At 37.8% G+C, this 24,933-nt stretch overlaps 1 pseudogene; it reads right to left on the bottom strand.

Annotated features, from left to right (window-relative positions):
* Positions 1-722: 722 nt before the first annotated feature.
* Positions 723-24,933, bottom strand: part of LOC137576409 (uncharacterized) — a 46,116-nt pseudogene continuing 21,905 nt past the window's right edge.

Below are 24,933 nucleotides of genomic sequence, written 5' to 3' on the forward strand. Positions count from 1 at the left end.
GCCTCCCTGAAATCCGTATATATAACATCAGTTTGCTTTTGTTTCTTAAAACCTTGGATTACAAAGGATGTAAACTGTAAAAGGTTAGTTGTGGTAGACCTATTCTTAACAAACCCATGCTGGTGTGGCGAAAAAATAGATTTACATAAATGCTGTATTTGAGACGTCATAATTTTCTTAAACAGTTTAGGTATCGCTGACAATTAGAAATTCCTCTGTAATTAGTGACATCAAATTTATATCCACATGTGTGAACAGGTAAAATATACGAATCTTTCCATATAGTTGGAAACTCGGACAGTGTAACAAACAACTCAAAAAGCTTATAAAAATGTGAACATAATGGCTTCGCACAGAACCTCAGAGCATAAGCCGGAATACTGTCAGGGCCCGGTGAGTATACAGGCTTAATCATCATTATCTCCTTTGCTATTGTACTTTTCGTTATAATATGATTGAGTGCAGTTGGATTTCGTTATAGGATATGGAATTATGTGATTCGGCGTCTTTGGTATACCATACACCAGGTGAAACAAATATTTCAAATTTCGCATATTTTGCATGATTCTATTCTGATTTCAATAAAATTTGGTAGTTTGGTAGAAATTTTTATTTATTTATTTATTTAACAAATTAAATCTAGTAATATTTACTAAACCTAATGATTTATAAAAGAGCACTAGCTGCAATGGCCTTCGACTCGTAAATTTGTTCTCATATTTTTAAACGTGTTTTTTTATGAAATTTTATATTTTAAGGATATTGTCAACAAAAGGATTATTTAAAAGGTTGGAGGGGGTTAGAGTTCCAAAATGGGAGACCCCAATGCTCTCTAAGAAACGGCAGGAGTTCAGGATGTGCTTTGCGGTTAGATTTTCCTGGCATAGTGGGCAGATGGGTCGAGTAGAGCCCTTGAGAAGGTGTACGTGAGTGCACCCTGTGTGCCCGATGCGCAGGCGGATGAAGGTTCCGCAAGCTCGACGATGGAGGTTGGCGGGGAAAACGGTTTTCGAGCATCTTGTGTTGATCTTTTGGTATTTGTGGTTGAAATGGCTTCACAAAGACTGCTTTTTTTCGTCGAGGTGTCGTTAAATATGGTTCCTTAAGTCCTTGGTGTTAATTAGAGTAAAAAGGGGGGTAACAGCGAGCCTTATTTCGCCCGCAGCTTTGTCAGCGGACTCGTTGCGAGGAATCCTGGCTGGGGGTCCAGAAGATGGATATCTTTTTTGGTGTATAATGGCTAGGCTGCGTATTTCTTGGATTATATAATCGCGATGTTCCCAATTCCGTATGGCTGATATTGTAGAGAGACTGTCGGTGGCTATTGTGAATGAGCCTTTCTTTGTGGCAGCATTCTGACAGGCTTTTAATACGGCCTGCGCTTCAGCGGTAAAGATGGAGTTGTATGTCGGGAGGTGTCCCCCAGCGATGATGGTGCTATCGCTGTCAACGACGGCGAAGGTGGTTGCTTCAGTTGTTTTGGACCCGTCTGTGTAAAGCCAAGTTTTATCCCCGAGTTGGTCTTTTTCGCATAAAAAGCGAGACAGGAATTCCGAACTGCCGGTTTTGCTTTTTGTGCAGTTATGTAGGCTAATGTTGACTGTGGGTTTATTACAGGACCAATATGCCGGTGGTTTGATGGGCCGATAAGACTTAGGTGAAGGTAAGCCAAGCCAAGCTGTATGCTGTATTTTTCGCAGCGCCTGAGCGTTGACAAACAGTTGTGATCCAATTTTTTTTGTTTGAACATCGCAGAAAAGTCTTTATGTAGCAGGTTATTGTCTTACTGTATAACTTTGGGACTAGCTGCATGGTCGTTTCCTCGATACGATCCGAAATGCTGGGTAGCCCAGATTCCCCCAATATACAGGCGATGGGGGAGCTGGGAAATGCATTTAGAACCCGTCGTGCGGCACCGTGATATGGTGATTGTATTTTTTTGGTGTGAGACTTTGCGCATCATCCGAAAATAGAAAGGCCGTATTCGATTTTGGAGAGCATTACGGGCACGGGTAATGTTAGTGAGTGTATTGATGTATATGCTAGTAAATTTCAAGGATAAGAATTTTATAATGTTTAAGCGTGCTTCAAGCTGTTACAATGGTGATTAAAGATAAGTTTAGAGTCAAAGGTTATGCCAAGGATTTTTAAGAGATCTACAGATTTGATGCATTTGTTCTTAAAAACTATGTCCGCGAGGTTACATTGGTGCTTACGGCAAATATTTAGTAGTTGACATTAATCTATAGCAAGTGAAGCACCCAAAAAGGCTCCCCACGATTCCAAATGTTGTAATATTTTGGCAAATATGGTTTTTAGTCTTCAAATTCTTTACTTTACTATAGATAATCGCGCTATCTGCGTACATCGATACTTAAATATCTTTGTATCTCGTCAAAAGATTGTTTAGTTGTTCGAAAGCAATCATGAATAGAACTACGGACAGTGGGGAACCTTGTGGGATACCGTTGTGCAAACTGTAGGTGTTGGAAGTGACATTGTTAACTCGAACCCTGAAGGTGCGGTTGCTCATAAAGGCCTTTATAAGATTATAAAGCCTTGGACCAATGCCCCAATGTTCGAGACGACAAAGCACTGCATGTAGCCCCATGCGATCAAATGCTCTTTCGAAATCTGTCGCCAGAATGGAGACATGATTTTTGGTAGAAAGGGCATTTGACACGAAATGTTGAATGCGCAGTAATGCGTCCATTGTGCTGTGTTTCCCTTTGAAGGATGGGTATGCGTGATAAACCACATCAGTCGGCGCGCAATTATTTTTTTAATTGTTTTACCTAGGCAAGATAGAAGAGAAATTGGACGGAAGCTGCATATTTCGTGTGGGGATTTATTTGGCTTTACTATAGGAATTACTATGGCAGATCTCCATGTGTGTGGGTATATTCCAGAGTCGAGCATGTTGTTAAAGATATCAAGGATTATTGTTTTTAGAGAAGAGGGGATATGTTTTAGCATAGGGTAAGATATCTTATCGGGCTTTTACCTCTGGCGTTTGCCACGGCAGCATCGTATTCGATTAGTGTTAACTTTGCTTCTAAGTGTTTGGCAGAAGAAGATAAAGCGGTTGGATAGTAATTACTTGACTGATATTGCTGTTTTTGGTGCATATATTCGGCTGAAAAATTATAATCGATAGAATACCTGGACCACACTTTGCCAAACTCATCTGCAGTACGGTGGGGCAGTTTAATAGACCTGAAGTGAGTTTAATATATTTTAAGCGCATTGGTGGGACACCAGCTAACCGTTTAATGTCGGACCAAACTTTTTTAGTGGTAGATAGTGGAGAAATGTAAAATTATCGAGACAGTTACGTTTGGCCGAGAGTGCAGCCTTCTTGAAAATTGGATTGCCTTTTTATATTTAATAAGAGCTGCATTTGACATGAGAGTTTTATATAGGTGAAAAAGACATTGCTTTTCATCTCTTAGGTGTTGAAGAGAGTTGTTCCACCAGGTGACTTTGGCTTTATGTGGGATACGTTTTGTTTGTGGGATGCTGCAGTTAGCAGCAGTGCTGCTTGATGGTTGAGATAACCATTAGCCCAGTTTTCAGCTAACTTGGTACATTTGTTTTCGAAAAGATCCCAATTCGCTCGATCGGTTTTGTACTATGGCAGCGGTGGGGTAATGTCGGGGTTAAAATGTACGGAGATTTCGATGGTTATCGGAAAAATTATTGAAGGGCTGTTAAATTGGTCAAATATATCCGAAATGCCGCTGGATATTAAGCTGTAGGAAGGAGCAGAGAATATTTGAGTTGATTTGGTTGTACGTGTGGGGGATGTGCCGTTTGATGAGCACTCCAATACCTTGTTTGGCCGATGTGATTTGTGGTAAGTTGTGGAGGTAGGCAATACAAGCCTTAGGAAAATTAAAATTTGTAAATTTGTGAGGTAAATGTGTTTCTTGTAAACATAAAACATCAGGTGAGTGGTCTTTTATCATTAGCATAAGTTCATTATAAATATTGTGGATACCGTTTATGTTCCATTGTAAAATTTTAATATAGATTGTGAAGAGGTTTGTGGTTCAGCATATTTTGTTGAGGCTTGCTTATCGCAAACTGAAGTTGTTGGTTTGGCGGCTCTAGCGGGGGTAAGGAGGGTGTTTGCAATGACAGAAGCATACGTAGTAGAAGAATTTACTGTAATGTTTGGTTGTTGTTGTTTTAGAATAATGCGTGCTTCTCGCATACTGCATTTTTTCGTAGTCTTTATTTTGAGTAGTTCTTTTTGTTTCTGGTATTTTGGGCATGAAGGGGATGACGCTGGGTGTTTACCATTACAGTTAGCACAGAATGTACGAGTGCACGGTTCTGGGAGATGGGGGCAAGATAACACGAAGCGCAAATGGTTGGGTTATTGCAAATTTTTGGCTTTGTGACCCAATAACTGGCATGTCTTGCACCTCATCGGGTTGGGAATGTATTGCCTTACCTTGACGGTGCGACATGAGATTTCCAGTTTGCTGGTCAAAAGTGACCAAAATTACGCCAGAAGGTTTTGTATTGCCATCAATTTTTCTGGAATACTTGAAAACAGAGTGAACGTCTTGCGATTTCAGCTCTTCAATAATTTCTTCTTCGGGGACATTTATGAGGTAGGGAGCGTAAATAGTACCTTTCACGAAGTTTAGAGAATTGTGGAGTTTGCATTCTACATCGCAGATGCAAGGCAAATTGGTAACTTTAACGAATTTCTCGGCGATATGCTTTGACTTTAGTAGTATTAACAGGTTGCCGTCGCGAAGGGAAGAGATAAAAATGACTTCTTTACTTATGACATTTAGAGTTCGATGTAATGCGCATCTATTAAGCTAGTTTACTTACCTAATTTAATGTCGGTAGCTGTCATAGTTTTTAAGAAAATCGGTTTTATGTAAATTCCGGGGGCGGAAGGGGCGTGGCAAAAAGTTTGAAAAATTTGTTATTGCGCGCTTTCTAAACAAGTATATAAACCAAACTTGATGTCTCTAACTGTTATACTTTTTAAGAAAAGCAGCTTTATGTATATTCTGGAGGCGTAATAGGGTGTGGCAAAAATTACAAAAATTCCGGGTTTCCACCGGGCCCTATGTGTATGGTATAAAAACTGCACACCATGGAAGAGAGATAGAATTTTGCTTTACGCATTGGGATTTTTGGAGAATTGCATGATGCAAAATTGAAAGGAGTTATAGCATTCAGAATTAGATACAATAAAATTCGATTTAGCAACCAAGTAACGAGAAAGATCCGATACTTTATACTTTTTGTAATTCCAAGAGCTAAGATTGATCAGTTTTGACAACCCCCGCGAAATCCATGTTGATTTTTGCGTCACCACAGGATACACTACGGGTACACAGTCATTAAAGATTAAGTCAACAGTGGTAAAAATGGTCAAAAATATCAGGACTTAACCTAGTCTCGGTAAAGACAATTAGGTCAAAATCAAAACACAGACTATATACAAAGAGTTGTGTGAGTTTAGTATTAAGACCCTTCTGATAGCCGACAGAGAAGTAAATTGTCCGTTTTTTTGTAGAGTAAAAGAAGGAAAAGATAAGAAAGGAATGGAATAGATGAAGAAGAAAGAACTCTGTCAAATAACTCAATTGGAACACAGTTTTTAAAAGATGAATTGTCTCCGGACTATGAAAATTTACACTTTTCTACCGATATAGTGGAGACATTTAATTTATCCCGAATGTGGGCCAAGACATCATCAGATGTAGCATCGCACAGTGGTCGGTTTCATAGGCCAAAAATAAAAATAAAAAAAAAAACTGAAATTTGCAACTCTGTGTATGAAAACTAATTCAAAATAAAACAACAAAACAATTGGAGAATTAGTTTTTCCGTTATTTCTTTGGTACGCGCTAAGAACAGCTTGAAAAGAGAGGAAAAAAACACGCAAGCTGTGCAGTGAACGGAGTTTAAAAGTTAGATCTGAGGGAAAAAATTAATATTTAAAATATAATTGCGCTAAATCGTTAAATTTAATAATGAATATTGAAAAAAGGTTAATAGTATATATTTAAAGATTTTTGTATAAAATTATTTTGACCTAATGTTTTATAACTAACGTTTTATAAGTCACCTGTAAGATTTAATTAAAGAAAAAGTTGTGATCCCCGTCTCACCCTCAAATAAATCTTATTTGCTTTTTTTTATTCATTATTTTCTTAGTTTATGTTCTTTTTTTTTAGCTGCTACTTTTTCCAACTTTCTGTGTTATTCGTGTTATTCTATTGTGTCGTCTCTTTACGCGTACACTACTGTGTTGTTATTATCTGTGTTATTCTCTTGTGTTGTCTTCGTATTCACACTGCACTTTCGTAATTGTGTATTTTGTTTTTATCGTCATATTTAATTGTTCTTTGGTTTCAATATTTTTATTTTCTTAATTTTAATAAAGCATTCGTTTAATTTATACATACATAAATACATATGTATATACAGGAACATCTCATCAATGTCAGCTCACGCATATATATTTTTGATATGTGGTGTTTGGAAAAAGGTTCATTTGCTGATAAAGCTAAACAAGTACTTGGAAACCTGAAACATACATTTGAATCTGATGGTTATGAATTTAGTGGCAATAATGTGGTGTCAAAACTGGATTATATCTTAAGTCTTTTTGAGTGCTCAGAAAGAACTAAGCGGCGACGGATAGCAGATATAGCAGAATTTGATGAATCCGCAGCTGATGATTTGCGAAATGCTTGTAGACAACCGAATTCATCGATCTTTCCTGCAAAGACGTGTGAAGCAATATCACTTATAACTGATGCAAATTTAACAAAACATCAGTATCTGCTTATTAGAAGCTTTGTTAATAATATACTGGATATTAACTTCTTACCCTGTTATGATAGTATTTTGAAGGAAAAACAGAAAAGCTATCCGGAGGAAATAACAGTTTCAGAATCTGTTGCTGAAGTTGAATTGCAAAAATTATTGGACCACACTGCATCTCGGATTTTAGAATTGCAGAGTGAGGTTATTAATGAACTCAGTGATTGCTCAAATAACCTTAAATTAATAGGCAGCTCTGGGCACAGCGAATATAAACAAACATTCGAAAATAATAATGCAGAAGACAGCAATTTGTTTATCACATCATATGTCCCTCTTCAATTAATTACCAAATCAAAGGATGATGAGGCGCACAAAATAATTTGGAAAAACCCTCGAGCTTCCTCCACCCGCTATTGCCGCCCTATACGGATTTAATTTCAAAAGGAATCAGTTCTTTTAATAAAAAATGAAGAACTTTACATTAAAAACAAAATTCACGAACTTCCTCCTACTGAATTCCGAACAGTTACCAAACGCAAATTTGTTGTCGATCACATTCTTATGCTAACTATGGTAGATGGCAAAGTGTGCAATGCCTTTACTGAAACCTCATCTGCAAAATGCTACATATGCCAAGCTAAGCCGACAGAGATGAATGATATCGACAACTCCATTACATGCCTACATTCGATTTTTTGAACATATGCTTCACGTTTCAAATAGACTCGAAATAAAACAGTGGCAAGTAAACGGCGCAGAAAATAAACACCAATTTCTATGAAGGAAACAAATTATTCAGTGCGAATTTCGTAACAAAATGGATTTAATTGTCGACAAACCAAGAACAGGTGGAAGTGGATTCTCAAATGATGGGAACACTGCAAGAAGATTATTCAACGAAGCCCAAGTGTCTGCTGAAATAAATGGCATAAAAAAACACCTTATTGAAAATTGTGCAATTTTACTACAAACATTATTATCAGGCTATAAAATTAATGTAGAAAAATTTCGAGAATTGGCTCTAGCTACTGCTCGAGAACTAACAACTAAGTATTACTCGTACTATATTCCTCCCTCGGTTCACAAAATTTTAATTCATGCGCCAGATATTATTAAGAAGGCATTAGTATCTATTGGAGAGCTCTCAGAAGAAGCTGCTGAGGCAAGAAATAAGGACGTTAAGAAGTATCGACTAAACCATACAAATATAATTTCACGGGTAGCCAAAAATCAGGACTTAATATATAGGTTGCTTTTGACCTCTGATCCTCTGATTTCTGGTCAAAGAAAATTACCAAGGAAAAAAAATTATTTTTACCAAAATCAGTGTTTGATTTACTCATACTAATTCATTATTCTTTTCTTTACTATTTTTGTAATTTCATAATTAAATTAATTATTATTAAACTATTATATTTTTCTATTTAGTTTTGATGCTTTAATGAATATATGAAAAATAAAAAAAAAGACACTTTCTAAAAATTATTTTTTGATAGCCTAGAAGTGCAATAAGAGGGGTTTGAAGTGGTTTATTTATGACAATACAATTGTTTACCACTTATTATAATTTATACAGCTAATATAAAAATTTTACTTTGATATAGTCAGTTTTGTAATTGTTTAAAATCATTATTTATTTAATATTTAAGTTGTTTTTTTATCGTATACATTTACATATATTTTTCTATTTATTTGTTTTTACAGTTTTTTACGTCTTGTGTATTTGTTTTCTTCAGTTTCGTTTTCTTAGGCTGATGTCAGAGTGGCCGCGATAAGCGATGCGATGCTACAAGCGATAACACTGTGATAGTCGAAAAAAAAGACATGGCAAAATTCGATGGTTTCACCCTATTTCGGGTCCTGCGAATCGAACTGCATCATTAGTTTTTTAAGTTATCACGATGGTTTCATACAAAATTTTTTGGGGAAGTTTTTCATCAAAGTTGCCATTTTTTCGAAAAGTTTGGTTTTTTCATTTGCTTCTAACTTCTAAAATATTTATTCTTTTTACAAACTTTCTTTAGCAAAGTTTCTTAAAATTGAAAGATACAAATATTGGGAAGACATCTAGCCTCTAAATCCGTCCGTTCCCGAGCATTGGGACAAAATGTAAAAAAAATCGAATCTTGACCAAATTTGTTTTCTTTCTCGCATTTTGCTAAAATTGATATTATTCCATTTGAAGCTTGATCATTATATGAGAATTTATTTTGCTCAATGGCAGCAGAAGAGACACCAGGCCTATCTAATTTACGATTTATAATATAACCACATAATCAAATTGCATTTTTTTTTAGATATGTTAACAAAATTAAACTAACTGTAGTTCTTTAGTTTTTGAAAAATATTTATACAGTCGGTATAATCTGGTATCCCAATGACAAATGAAGCACATATTTTTCGTATAACCCGCTTGCAAGCCAGTGAGTAGAGCAACAACTTTTAGGTCAGTACATATTTTCCATTGATGTTTTCTATACTGAACACAATCCAAAATTAGTTTCATTGAATCGATAAACTATCGCCACTCCTTTAGTTTGCACGTGCATTTCATATGTTCCATTAACCCAACGATATTTTTGGAGTATGCAAACGTATTATTGCCGTTTATTTCGAAAAAGTCCAAAAGTCTCTTTCTATACGCGTACACTTTTACATCCTTAGACAAAATGTTAACAGATTGTAAATGATGTGCTAAAGAGTTCGCTTGCCTTTGTGACCATTTTAGTTGTCTTACCATCGTATATAATCGAGCTTGGGATATCTAGAGATGTTGACAAGTTTTATCGATTTGGGATGGATCATACGTTAAAAGTAACTCTTCAGGTTCGGTGACAAATGTTGGCGAATTATACTTTTCTGTTTTGACATCTTTGTAATTGTAATATACTCCGAATGAGGTACTGTGCAGATTGAACACTTTTATAGACCATAAAACTCTTCTTTAGTTTTGCGAGTTTATTCTGGCATGCGTAGCAGTTATCTGTATGATTGTGAATCTATCTAAATCATTGGAATGCCGAAACCCATTTTTAGGCGCAACCTTTTTGACCAATTTTGCAAATTGTTATTGCATTGTGCGCTCGTAAATTTTCCATACACAGCAAAATCCGGCAAAATTTGTGGGACACTTGTTCGCAAGTCAAAATTACGATTAACATCTATGCTTACCCGATCAGTAGAGGTAATTTTTGGTCTCATAAGTACCCACCGATATCAGTAGAATAGCGGTAAAAGGCTTACGTAGTTAAAGCTTATGGGAAATAAATATTTCTAATATCAAGGGCGTAACCAGTATTTAAGTTTGTAAAGGGTAACATTTTTTTCTCTTAACATAACTTAACTTTTATAATGCTTTATCAAGTTCCCCTTTAAGTAAATTGATTTAAATGCACCCCTCCCCCTCCCCCGTGCACAATCCAGGCTACGCCCTTGACAACTATTGTTGTCAAACAATTTATATGCAGTTATTATACCGACTGTATAAATATTTTTCAAAAACTAAAGAACTACAGTTAGTTTAATTTTGTTAACGTATCTAAAAAAATTCAATTTGATTATGTGGTTATAATAATAAATCGTAAATTAGATAGGTCTGGTGTCTCTTCTGCTGCCATTGAGCAAAATAAATTCTCATATAATGATCAAGCTTCAAATGGAATAATATCAATTTTAGCAAAATGCGAGAAAGAAAACAAATTTGGTCAAGATTCGATTTTTTTTACATTTTGTCCCAATGCTCGGGAACGGACGGATTTAGAGGCTAGATGTCTTCCCAATATTTGTATCTTTCAATTCTAAGAAACTTTGCTAAAGAAAGTTTGTAAAAAGAATAAATATTTTAGAAGTTAGAAGCAAATGAAAAAACCAAACTTTTCGAAAAAATGGCAACTTTGATGAAAAACTTCCGCAAAAAATTTTGTATGAAACCATCGTGATAACTTAAAAAACAAATGATGCAGTTCGATTCGCAGGACCCGAAATAGGGTGAAACCATCGAATTTTGCCATGTCTTTTTTTTTTTTTTTGAAAAAAACTATCACAGTGTAATTATCACAGAGATCTGCAAAGCGATGGCATGGCAGAGTGAAAGCTTTCCGCAAAGCGAGAAACCTAGCGAGGGTTCTAATTTTAGTCTCAGTTGCAATCATCGAATGTCGATCAATACATTCGATTATATTTTGACGAAGATTCATTAAAAACTGGAAAAGTGTTGGACAAATTTTGTTGTTAATCCCATAACGCCATGAGAAAAACTTATTCTAACTTTGAGGTAACTATGTAATTATAAATATTTTTTTTTTTTGCAACAAAAATGTTTGATTTTTTTAATTGTTTTCGGAATTATTTCCGTCTCCAAAATGAGAAAGTACGATCTTTTGAATTTCCATTCTGCAAAGCATTTTTTTTCGCATGTCCACAGACTTTAACCAAAAACCAACTATTTTTTAAGCTCAGAACGCAACGAAAACACACGTATAACAACAGTTGGATGAAGCGATAAAGCGAGAAAGCTTTCCAGAATCGCTTTCTCGCAACTCGCTTTAACTCGTCGCTTTGGCTCTCTTCTCGCTTCGCTTGCACATTCAACGATTACATATAAATTTGAATGCAGAGCTTTCTGGCTTATTGTCGCTCAATATTATCGCATCGCTTATCGCGTCCACTTTGACACCAGCCTTACTGTGTCAAGTTTATTTTTAGCTCGAGAGAAGTTTTAAGTTTTAACGCTTGATGGAGCTTTTACTCTCTTTATGTTAAATGTAGGCGAAAAGAGTGTGTAGCAGAACTTTGACTACATAACTCGCGTGACATTGTATGCTGCACAAGTATGCTACAGCGGACACTTTTTTATTTCTTTATTGTTTGATTGTGCAGCTTCGGAGAGTTCCCCAATTTTTCATCGATGCCTGTAATTTCAGAGGACAAAATGAATTTGCTAAAAAAAATCTCCTTGAACTCGTTCTTTCCTTTAAGAAGCTAAACTGAAGTTCTGCAGATCTCACTTGCCAGAGCTTTACTTCCAATTTATAGTTAATTGAAGTGAATGATTAATGGAAAATTTTTTTTTGGGAATTCAAATTCGGTTGACATTTATTTTAGCCATAAAGTGCTCCTCCTCTCCTTATACCCTTGCAAAAAGGGTAGGCATTTCCGACCATATAAAGTATATTCTTTATCAGCACGACGAGACAAGTTCATATAGCCATGTCCTCCTCCTAGACCGTAAGAGCTACAGAGCTAAACTTTTGCATGTAGGCTTGTATATACTGCAGGGGTTGTATATCTCGGATTCAGCCGGATCGGACGACTACATCATATAGCTCCCATACAAATGGCAAAGTAACAAACAGTGACTTTTCTTAATAACTACATCATATAGCTCCAATAGGAACGATCGGTCGAAAACAGTGACTTTTGTCAGTTAACATAGATATTATTGACTGTGCTAAATTTAATCAAGATCGGGTGACTATATCATATAGCCCCCATAGGAACGATCGTTGGAATACAGTGACTTTGAGAAACAACATCGTTATTTGGCATGATAAGATTGTAGGCCGTCCATTAGATGGATGGCTATACGTAAAAAAAGAGTAACATAAAACTTGCAATGGTATACAAACTTTGGCGCGATAAATTGTGAAGCCAGTTTTGAGAAAATTCTCAAATTTAAAACTTTGAAGTATCACGACAACATTACGGTAGATGAAGCATATGCAGAAGTCGAACTGCAAAGGCTTCTCCACAACACAGCTTTAAGCATTTTAGAGCTCTAAAAAAACTCAATTGAAAATGGTGTTGATCAAACGGAGAATAATTTAACATTATTTGGCAAATGGAGTTTTGATGGCAGCACAGGCCACAAAAGTTTACCAACCGTATTGTCGAAGATAAAAGCCTATGTGTAACAGACTGCAATTTAAACTAGAGGGCCGGGGCTAAGGCCTGGCTTCACAATTTATGAATATCCGTTAAAAAAGACAAACCGAAATCAGATGAGCGCAAAACATTAGCGCAGACTCATCGTGTTTTTGTAGCCCGGCGATCCGGCGACGTTTCGTCCTTTTTGATGATGTACTTAAATCAATCTTGGGTCGTCCACGGTTATTGCTCGGATTCATTTGTAAAAGAAAATATAATACAATGGTACTTTTGTCATAAACAACTAATCTAGCATATGACTAGAATTACAATCAGCCACACACATTGTAGGAAAACACTTGTAATTTTAAACTAAACCAAAAGATCACAACGGCAGGATGTCAAGTGGCCGAAGCCATGCCCAAAATAATAACAATTTTCAACCCCCGAAAACGTGGGTTTTGAGTCTCATTAGAATACGATATTTTAAGAACAATTGTTACCTCCTAGAGCCTAAGACTCCCTATAAAAAATAAGTTTATATTTTGAATTCAACAAATGAAGATTGGGTTATTCTCCTTCTCCGGAATCCCTATTCATTTTGGTCCTTCAAGAAAGGGAACTCTGTAGTTTTCCCCCACCAGTGGTAAGAGACTCAGAGAGTGAATCAGCTTATTAAAGTCTGAATTCTTATGCAAGTATAAATATAAATAAGATCAGCTAAAGGTTGCAAAATAAATTAACTCTTGTTTTCCCGCACCAGTGGTAAGAGAAAGAGGATAAAATAAAAGCAAAATATTATTGCTTAATAAAAAGTGTGTGCGTTCAAATTTAAAGGCAGTTTGGCTAGCGGAGCAACTGTAGTAATTTCGGCTGCGGAGCGTTTTTGTGTGTGGCGTATTCGAAGCCCTTATATCGAAAGTATAAAAAAGGTCGGAGCAACTATCAATCTGTTAAACAACCGAATAGTTACAAAAAATAGATCCGAAGCCATTAATTTTACCCGTTGCCCACAAGTAAATTTCATTTATAGACGTCCCGGCTGCTGTACTTAAGTCTTTCAACAAGATGATGGACGAAAGAGTAGGAGCGTTCGCAGACCCTGACGAGTCTCCGCCAAATAACATAAATACTGTAGCAACTATTCGAACAAATGGGGAACCGGTATACTCCAGACTATACCCACTCCCAATCGGCGTTACGGACTTTGTCAACGCAGAAGTTAAACAACTTCTAGCCCACGGCATAATTCGGCCCTCAAAATCTCTATAATAATCCGACCTGGGTGGTCGACAAAAAAGGAACAGATGAAAACGGCTTCCATAAAAAGAGGCTAGCAATTGACTTTAAGAAACTAAACCAAAATACTACAGATGACAGTAGTACCCTATTCCAATGATTTCAACAATGTTGTCACATTGGACCTTAAATCGGGATTTCATCAAAAAACTCTAGCAGAAAAAGACCGGGAGAAAACTGTTTTTCTGTCAATAATGGGAAGTATGAATTCTGCAGACTTTACTTCGGTCTCAAAAATGCACCCAGTATGTTCCAGAGGGCCATCGATGACGTCCTTAGGGAAAAGATAAGTAGAACATGCTACGTCTATAAAGAAACGAAAGAAGACCATGTTAGGGACATTGAATGGGTCCTTAAAAGCCTTCAGGACACGGGGATGCGAGTATCACAGGAAAAATCCAATTTTTTAAAAAAAAGATGTGGAGTATCTGAGATTTATCGTATCTAGGGATGGTATCATAACTTCACTTGAAAAAGTTCAGGCAATCAAAAATTTTCCAATGCAAAGTACCCTTTTTGATCTCAGATCATTTCTCGGCCTTGTCAGCTATTATCGCTGCTTCATAAAAGACTTCGCAAAAATCGCAGGTCCCCTTACAGATATTTTAAATTGCGATAACGGAAAAGTTAGCAAAAACATGTCTCGGAAAATAAAAATCGAGTTTACTTCAGAACAATTGCAGACATTCTCCAAGCTTAAAGATATTTTAGCATCAGAAGAAGTTTTTTTAGCCTACCGAGATTCTCGACAACCATTCGATCTTACCACAGACGCATTTGGTGATGGGCTAGGCGCTGTCCTTTCACAAAAAGGCAGACCAATTACCACGATATCCCGTAAATTACGTAATAACGAAAGACATTTTGCGACCAACAAAAGAGAGCTTCTTGCCATAGTGTGGTCACCAAAAAAATTGAGAAACTACCTACTACGGGGTAAGATACCTAAACTTATTTACCGACCATCAGCCATTAACCTTTGCCGTATCAGACAAAAATTCGAACGCGAAACTAATACGGTGGAAAGCATATATTGATAGACATGGCGCAAAAATAATTTATAAGCCAGGAAAGGAAAATTTCCTAGCAGACGCCCGTTCGCGTTACAACATTAACGCGACACTATTGATGTATTCGATAAGCCCTTAAGTTGTTGGAAATGCCAATTCTTGCTCTTATTCAGCACAAATTGGTTGAACTGTATCCGGCAACAAAATTCTGGTACTGCAACCACATCGTTACAGATGTACCAGACAAGTCGGAACAAAAAGACATTGTAGTGACCGAACATAACAGGGCGCACCGTGCAGCCCAGGAAAACATGAAACAAATTTTGCAAGACAATTTTTTTCCCGAACATGGGAAAATTGACCACAGAAATTGCAGCCAATTAATTGCAAGATCTGCTCTGTCGCAAAATATGACAGGCATCCAAAAAAACATAAGTTGGGTACCACACCAGTACCAGCTTACGCAGGAGATCCATAGTTGACGTAAAGCCGGCCATTCAACAGTTAGTCAATTCTTTGCTAATGTTAAGACAATATATTGCGATAATGAAAGGTCGATAAACTCTGAAACAATAAGGTCCCTCCTATTAAATGAGTTTGAAATACAAATCGTCAACGCCCCACCCCTACACAGTACATCTGACGGTCAAGTGGAAAGATTCCTCAGCACGTTACTTGAGATCGCACGGTGCGACAAAATAACAGCTCAGGCTAGCGACACTATCGATATTTTACTCCTAGCAACAGTAAAGTATGACAGGTCAATCCATTCAGTGTTGAACAAAAATCCAATCGAAGCAGTTCATTAAAATACGGTAGAAGAGGGATTGCAAATTGCCAAAAAGATAAAAGATGATCAGAACAAACAAATGGAAGAGGAAAACAGAACTAGAATAGACAAAAAGTACCAACGGGGTGACAAAGTCTTGATAAAGTCAAACAAACGGCTTGGTAACAAACTTACTCCTTTGTACAAGGAAGGAATTATAAAGGGGAGCGAGGTCCATAAGGACAATTTATTTATTTATTTATTTATTTACGTCAACTAACACAGCAGTCGACAAAAAAGCTTAAGCTAAAGATAGAAATTAAATGAAGAAGGTAGCTTAGATTTATACACATCTAAACATCCCCGACCCGGTGGAGGTGTTTTATTTGCACAAGGTGCCAGCTATGCCCGGTTCACAGCCAATGTGGTCGGGGATGAGTTGCAGCCAATCCAAGTCCAGAATATTTTCATTGGTTTCGCTGTAGATGATTAAAAAGTATAGCGCGAAGAGAAGTGACAGAAAGATGAGGAGAGATAAGGTGAAGGAAGATTAATAAGAAGAAGTCTATCAGAATAAGAAGGTAGGCGAAGACCCGCGTCCCAATTTAGACCGCGTAGCGCAAACTTAAGGAATTGCTTCTATACCGATTCAATACTACGCTGGTGAACATCATATTGCGGGTTCCACACTGGCGAGCAATATTCTAGGGTAGGGCGAACTAAGGAAGTGTATAAAACCTTTGTTTCATAGGGATCATCAAATTCTTTGGCCCAACGTTTAATGAAGCCAAAAAGTCTGCATGCTCTATTGACAATTGAAGAAATATGAACATTGAATAAAAGATTAGGGTCAAACATAACGCCTAAGTCTTTGAATGATGGTACACAATCTAACAGAACAGACTTAATAGAGTAATGAGCTAGGAGCGGAGACAAACGACTGAAAGTCATAAAAGAACACTTAGAGGCACTAAGGTGTAATTTATTAACGTTGCACCAATCACAGAACGCATCGAGATCTGATTGCAAGTACTCTTGGAAAGAAGGATCATTATAGGAATAACAAATCTTGACGTCATCCGTAAACATGAGCAAATCATTTGTAAACAATGTAAATAATAGTGGGCCCAGATGACTGCCTTGGGGTACACCCGACGTCACTCGAACAGTTTTAGATGTCGAGGAACGAAAAGACACCTTTTGGGTTCTGCCAATAAGATACGACTTTAACCAAGCCAATAGTTTTGGGGAAAAACCCATGATGTTAAGTTTCGCGAGAAGCATAGAATGATCAACGGTATCAAAAGCCTTACTAAAGTCAGTATAAATAACATCAGTTTGACACTTTTTACGGAAGCCATGGTGTACAAGGGTAGTCAACTCTAAAAGGTTGGTAAGCAACGAACGACCTTTCATGAAGCCATGGTGACAAGGAAAAATAGTGGATCTGGATAGATGTTGAAGGAAAGACGTAATAATTTTCTCAAACAGCTTAGGTATTGCCGAAAGTTTGGCAATGCCACGGTAGTTAGAAATATCCGATTTGCTACCCTTTTTTAAAAGCGGAATAATAAAGGACTCCTTCCAAATATCAGGAAAGCTACAAGTCTCACTCGATATAAAGAATAACCGAGCTAAAGGCTTAGATAGGGAAATCGAACACATTTTAAGGATGCAACTAGGTATATTATTAGGCCCGGGAACGAAGGAAGACGTCATAGATGACAAGCTAGAGATAATACAGTCTTCAGTAATACTAGGAAAAAACATACAATTTAAATGTGGGATTGAAAAGGGACAGGGTGTGGGATCCGAAACAGTAGTAGAATAAGTCGACTAAAAGAATTCAGCAAACAGATCTGCAATATCTGAATCATTATTAGCAGTCTGGTCGTTAAGTCTGAAGGTGGAAGGTAGTACATTAGAGCGTCTTTTGGAATTGACAAAGTTGTAAAATCTTTTGGGGTTCCTATAAAATTCAACCTTACAGCGAACGAGTTAATTGTTGTAGCATTGAGTATTTAAAAGACAAAATTGAGATTTGGCTATACAATAATTTGCATAGTCAAGTCGCGAACCAGTTTTTTTAAATCTTTTAAAATATCTCGATTTAATGTTACGAAGATTAGAGAGCCTTCGTGTGAACCAGACTGGCGAGCTGGAGACGGTAGAGACATTCACATAGGGAACGCATTTATCAATTAGAGAATTAAGAGCAGAGTAGAAAAACTTCACTGCACAATCTATATCGCAGCACTCAAATAGAAATGACCAATCAAAAGAGAAAATAAGGCTGTTAAGAAGATTGAAATTTGTTTGACGAAAACATCTACGACGAGAATTCGAGATGTTATTAAATGAATTTGTAACGGAATTGTAAGAAATAGTAACTTCAATGGTAGGGTGATAAGGATCTTCAGGTTTCACTGGTGGCTGTGTTCGTGATACAGCACTAAAATTGGGATCAGAGACAAAAACAAGATCAAGGATTCTTTTCTTTTTCTTTTTAAGGAAAGAATTCAACTGATATAAAGGACATTCAAGTAGGCTAGGCATGTTGAGATGAAGGAATTAAGAAAGATAGATTTTCATCAACAAGCCAAGAAATATTAGGCACTTGCCTAAAACTATAAGAAAATCACGATCTTAAAGACGACCAAAAATAGTTCGTAAAGCATCAGCATGGTGCACGTAGATCATGATATCAGAAGCTGGAGGAATATATGAACAAGAGATATATAGGCTAAACTTAGAACATGTAACTTCGACGCAAATAAACTCAACACCTAAGGGGAGATTAATCGGCACCACACTTGAAGACAGATTCGAGTTGACAGCAATGAGTACTCCACCGCCACGACGACCAACACGATCAAGCCTATAAGAAATAAAGTTATTAGAAAGAATTTCATTATCCAAAACAGAGTAAGCCAAATTTCAGAGAAAGCTAATATGTCACCCGAAAAGGTTTGGCTATCACAGAATAGGTGAGAGAGATTGGTAAAAAGTACTCTTACATTTTGATAATGAATGCAAAGACTAGACGTAATTAGTTTGTTGAAGCAGAAGATAAATTAGGAAGGTGGACAGGCAACGGACGAGAGCGCTTATTGGGCGCAAACTCGTGTACAACTAGGCCATCTGGCCAAAAATTAGGGTCAACCATAGCTGAGAAGTACTCATTTGGTACTATAATTTTAAAAGAGGAGATTTCGCGAGGCCTAGAAAACTTACACTTTTGAATTAAAACCTTAGCAGGGCAAATAGTACCAATGTAAGCTGCCACAGACGACTCAGAAGTATCTGGAGCAAGCCTAGAGATAAATAATTGTTTGCGATGAGGCACTACATTTAGTGGAGGCGGAGGAGCATTGGGATCCGCAAGTGATTGAGAGCCAGCATTATCCTGTGATTGATCAGAGTTCCCGTGAGGGATAGATTGAGGTACACCAGGGCTTGTAATGGGTACTTCAATCTGAAAAGAAGAGCATAAAGAGGGACAAGAAGATGTTGTAGGCGAAAGTAAAATGGGAGACGAAGTAATAGAAAGAGCTGGCGACTGCTTGCGAGGCAACTCAGGGGTACATTTCTTGTGCAATTTCTCAGAAGGGGGAACAAACTTGAATTGCGACAATAATTGAACGCTAGAGTCACACTCGTTAGACAGCTGTCTGGCCAGTTTGCTTAAAGAAAGAAACTTTAAACGAAGATCCCTATACATACGGCTAAAATCAAGCTGCTGGCTGGCACAGGATGGGCAAGTCCAGCGCATTAAGCCAAGCTCAGGCTTAGACACAGACAAACCAAAAAATTTGTCGTAGTCGCGGCCATTGAGGCCAGCACATTTTAAGTGAATAAGATTATCGCAGAGCCAACAAGATATTTCTCTATACTGATCATCAAAACGATCAGAATGCTTGCAAGAGCAAGAAACACAGGGCAAAAAAAAATATATGTATATAAAAATATATAGAAAAATTGAAATACACAGCACAAAGACAATTATTGATTAAAAATCAATAATTACAAATAGAACAAAGAGACAGCTAGAGTGCACAGCACAACAGAGAGTGCAAGAACAGTTATAAGCCGAGCTTTGAGAGGCGGCCTTACAAAAGTGAATGCGCGGGAGAGAAGCTGAGCACAAGCACAAAGCAGAGCAAAGCACAAAACACTAATCACGAAAAGGAAAAAAAACTGTTTAAACTGATTAATTTGGCGAATTATGGAAATAAAATAGAACCTCTAAAAATTGTTTTTCTAAAATTAGGTTTGCACACTTCTACACCTACTAGAGTAATAAGACTATTTTATAATATCAGAAATTAGAGAACGGACTTTATACTGATTTTGATAATACTGAGGACACACGCGACAATAACCATGAAAATTACGGACTATACCAAAGCAGAATTCATACAGATACTGGACGGATACGTGACAGTTTAGAAAGAGTACAGCTACCTCGGACATACGACAAACATTACCTCTGTGACGAATCACATTTCTTCAGCTGGTATCCTAAACTACGCCCCTGTGGGGCTCCCATTTTATACCCTTGCAAAAAGGGTATATTAATTTTGGTCAGAAGTGTGCAACGCATAGAACGAAGCATCTCCGACCATACAAAGTATATATATTCTTGATCAGCACGACGAGACGAGTTCAAATAGCCATGCCCGTCCGTCCGTCCGTCCGTCCGTCTGGATCAACGCAAACTCCTCCTAGACCGTAAGAGCTAAAATTTTGCACGTAGGCTTGTATATACTGCAGGGGTTGTATATCTCGGATTCAGCCGGATCGGACCACTATATCATATAGCTCCCATACAAACGCCAAAGTCACGAACAGTGACTTTTCTCAATAACTTCGTTATTTTCTGCGCTATTATCGTGAAAATTAATATTAGAGAGATTATTACGCCTATTAATTACTGTGCCAAATTTGAACAAGATCGGATGACTATATCATATAGCTCCCATAGTCGATCGGTCGAAAACAGTGGCTTTTGTAAATAACTTGGTTACTTTTAACGCGATCTGTTAATGACTGTGCCGAATTCGATAAAGATCGGGTGACTATATCATATAGCTCCCATAGGAACGATCGGTGGAAAACAGTGACTATGATCAATATCTTCGTTATTTCCGATGATTGTAGGCCATTCTTTCGCAAACATAAGCCTTTTTAGATAAAACGTTTTTCCACATTGATGGCTAATAGGTAAGGAAACAGTTACCAAAAAAGTTGCAAGGGTATACAAACTTTGACGCGGTCGAAGTTAGCCCCGGTTTTTGGTTATTTTTCGTTTATTTTTGATACGCCCATGGAGGGCACATTAAATATCTCAATACTCAAACTAACTGTAGTTCCTTTTTTCTGATAGGCAATATTTACGAGAGGCGGCGCCTCTCTCTCCTTCCAACTACCGTCTTGATGTGGCTGCAGCGTCGTCGCGTCGCGGAGAGAACAACCTCCCGACAGTGGACGCTGCGCTGCATGTCGACGCTAAAGAGACCATGAGAAAATCGAAAGTGAAAGAGAGAGACGGCGATCGTGACGCGTGCCAAAGCACAAGACGCATCGAATGTTTTCACCGTTAGGACATAAGTAGGCAGAGCAAGGGTGGGTTTGAACAGAGAGCTAGAATTAGGAGAAAATCACTTCGCCAGTAACCACGAGAGTGAAAAGTCGACAAGTGCAAGCAATAGCAGCGAAAAGTAATAGCCACAGTGCCCTAAGGAAATCATCCAGGATTAGCAGGTGAGCTCATGTCCTTAGATCCTCCTTCATTTCTACTTGAGTGCGGTAGGGACCCAACTTACTAAAAATGTGTAGTATCAGTTAATCAACAATAAAGTATACATTAACATTTAATACACCCGGCATTATTACTTTATATGTGACCAAATTGTGTATACCCTTTCCCTTCCCTTTTCCTTGACCACTTAACTACTTGAGTGGAGCCAAAGGATCAGCGGACTTCGGCAGGATGAGTCATTGGCAGACGAGATCAGTCGTTGCAGTTCCTCTACACCATCCCTTTCCCATAACCACACTAACATTCCCTTTCCCGCTTCCCTTAACCGTCCAAGAGGCAACGGATCTTGGCCAAGCGGTCTTCGCTTGGCAGACGAGATCAGTCGTTGTTACTTCTCTTGGACTCTCCTCTTACTCCTTTCCCTTCCCTTTTTCCCTTTCATGTGTTCTCAGTCCCCAATCCTAATACTCATCCAGGTCTCCAGATCAAATAAATGTTCTGTAGACTGGACTCTGGGACTGAGAATTGAACCCCAGCCAGAGCTTCCTTACACCTCATACAGGACATACGCGGACGAGACCAGGAAAACTATTGAATTCGTTAAGGAAGATCATATTAAAAGAATTATTTTGACAGATATTAGAAAAATCGACACGCTAACAGAAACGATGACGGTTCATCATAAAGGCGCTAGAAGTTTAAATATTTTAGGCACTACATTGAAAGTAGTGGCCGGAACTCCTTTGACGACTGGGAACAGATCAAGTTTAAACAAGACCAAATAATAGGGTCAGAAAATAAGCAAGTCAAGATCAACAACAAATTACAGGAAAAACTGAATGCAATAACGAACTCCATAAACCAAATAAGTAAAACAGAAAATGTCAATCACGAACACTTTTTTGAAACCATCCTAGCAAAAAACAGAATGGTCATTTCAGACCTTGAAAATTTAATTTTAACAACCACTTTGGCAAAAGCGAATTTGTTGAACCCAATAATCCTCGATGACCTGGATGTCAATGAAATGACCAACAAAAATCTCACAAATATTAGTATGTCAGATTTATTAGATGTAGGTAGTATTAAGGTTTTTCAAAATTTTAACAATTTGTAATTTTTTAATCAAATTTCCTCACCCACAATCTGTCTGTAAGAATATCAGCCTTTACCTGGTAGAACGGGATAACACTTTTTTAGATTTTAATAACAGAAACGTAGTTGCTGATTGTGGTACGGAGCTAGTCTCAGTCGAGGGCTGCCAATTGGCGGTAACCACAACATTCTGCAAAAGATCGCCCACGAATGGCTGCACGCAACAATTAGTAGCCGGAACTCAAGCCAATTGTAGCTCCAGACCAGGTCACCTGGAACCCTTAATAGTTGTGGACGAGGGAATGGTTATCATCAAAGACGCCACCATGGACATCATAGACGAAGTCGGCAACGAAAAAAGGACAAGACGCATCGAATGTTTTCACCGTTAGGACATAAGTAGGCAGAGCAAGGGTGGGTTTGAACAGAGAGCTAGAATTAGGAGAAAATCACTTCGCCAGTAACCACGAGAGTGAAAAGTCGACAAGTGCAAGCAATAGCAGCGAAAAGTAATAGCCACAGTGCCCTAAGGAAATCATCCAGGATTAGCAGGTGAGCTCATGTCCTTAGATCCTCCTTCATTTCTACTTGAGTGCGGTAGGGACCCAACTTACTAAAAATGTGTAGTATCAGTTAATCAACAATAAAGTATACATTAACATTTAATACACCCGGCATTATTACTTTATATGTGACCAAATTGTGTATACCCTTTCCCTTCCCTTTTCCTTGACCACTTAACTACTTGAGTGGAGCCAAAGGATCAGCGGACTTCGGCAGGATGAGTCATTGGCAGACGAGATCAGTCGTTGCAGTTCCTCTACACCATCCCTTTCCCATAACCACACTAACATTCCCTTTCCCGCTTCCCTTAACCGTCCAAGAGGCAACGGATCTTGGCCAAGCGGTCTTCGCTTGGCAGACGAGATCAGTCGTTGTTACTTCTCTTGGACTCTCCTCTTACTCCTTTCCCTTCCCTTTTTCCCTTTCATGTGTTCTCAGTCCCCAATCCTAATACTCATCCAGGTCTCCAGATCAAATAAATGTTCTGTAGACTGGACTCTGGGACTGAGAATTGAACCCCAGCCAGAGCTTCCTTACACCTCATACAGGACATACGCGGACGAGACCAGGAAAACTATTGAATTCTTTAAGGAAGATCATATTAAAAGAATTATTTTGACAGATATTAGAAAAATCGACACGCTAACAGAAACGATGACGGTTCATCATAAAGGCGCTAGAAGTTTAAATATTTTAGGCACTACATTGAAAGTAGTGGCCGGAACTCCTTTGACGACTGGGAACAGATCAAGTTTAAACAAGACCAAATAATAGGGTCAGAAAATAAGCAAGTCAAGATCAACAACAAATTACAGGAAAAACTGAATGCAATAACGAACTCCATAAACCAAATAAGTAAAACAGAAAATGTCAATCACGAACACTTTTTTGAAACCATCCTAGCAAAAAACAGAATGGTCATTTCAGACCTTGAAAATTTAATTTTAACAACCACTTTGGCAAAAGCGAATTTGTTGAACCCAATAATCCTCGATGACCTGGATGTCAATGAAATGACCAACAAAAATCTCACAAATATTAGTATGTCAGATTTATTAGATGTAGGTAGTATTAAGGTTTTTCAAAATTTTAACAATTTGTAATTTTTTAATCAAATTTCCTCACCCACAATCTGTCTGTAAGAATATCAGCCTTTACCTGGTAGAACGGGATAACACTTTTTTAGATTTTAATAACAGAAACGTAGTTGCTGATTGTGGTACGGAGCTATTCTCAGTCGAGGGCTGCCAATTGGCGGTAACCACAACATTCTGCAAAAGATCGCCCACGAATGGCTGCACGCAACAATTAGTAGCCGGAAGTCAAGCCAATTGTAGCTCCAGACCAGGTCACCTGGAACCCTTAATAGTTGTGGACGAGGGAATGGTTATCATCAAAGACGCCACCATGGACATCATAGACGAAGTCGGCAACGAAAAAAAGGATGAACGGCACCTACCTGGTGACATTCACCGACAAGATTACCATCAACCAAACAACGTTTGTCAACATGTATGATGTGCTTAGAATAACCATATTCAAAAAAAAAAAAAAAATTTTATTGTCACATACATACACCATTCAAAATGTTGCCTACCAAAACTGAAAAATTGTTAGCGAAGCAATATGAGTTGCCTAAATGGTTGAAGAAGATAGAAGAGATAGAAAAATTTCAAGAAAAGGTCCGTCAGCTCCAGCAATATTTGGACATGGTGAGCAAAGATTTGCGTACGATAGACAATAGAACAGGCGAAATGTATGTT

The sequence above is a fragment of the Drosophila tropicalis genome, unplaced genomic scaffold, assembly GCF_018151085.1.
Source record: "Drosophila tropicalis isolate 14030-0801.00 unplaced genomic scaffold, ASM1815108v1 contig_1002, whole genome shotgun sequence".
Taxonomy (NCBI): domain Eukaryota; kingdom Metazoa; phylum Arthropoda; class Insecta; order Diptera; family Drosophilidae; genus Drosophila; species Drosophila tropicalis.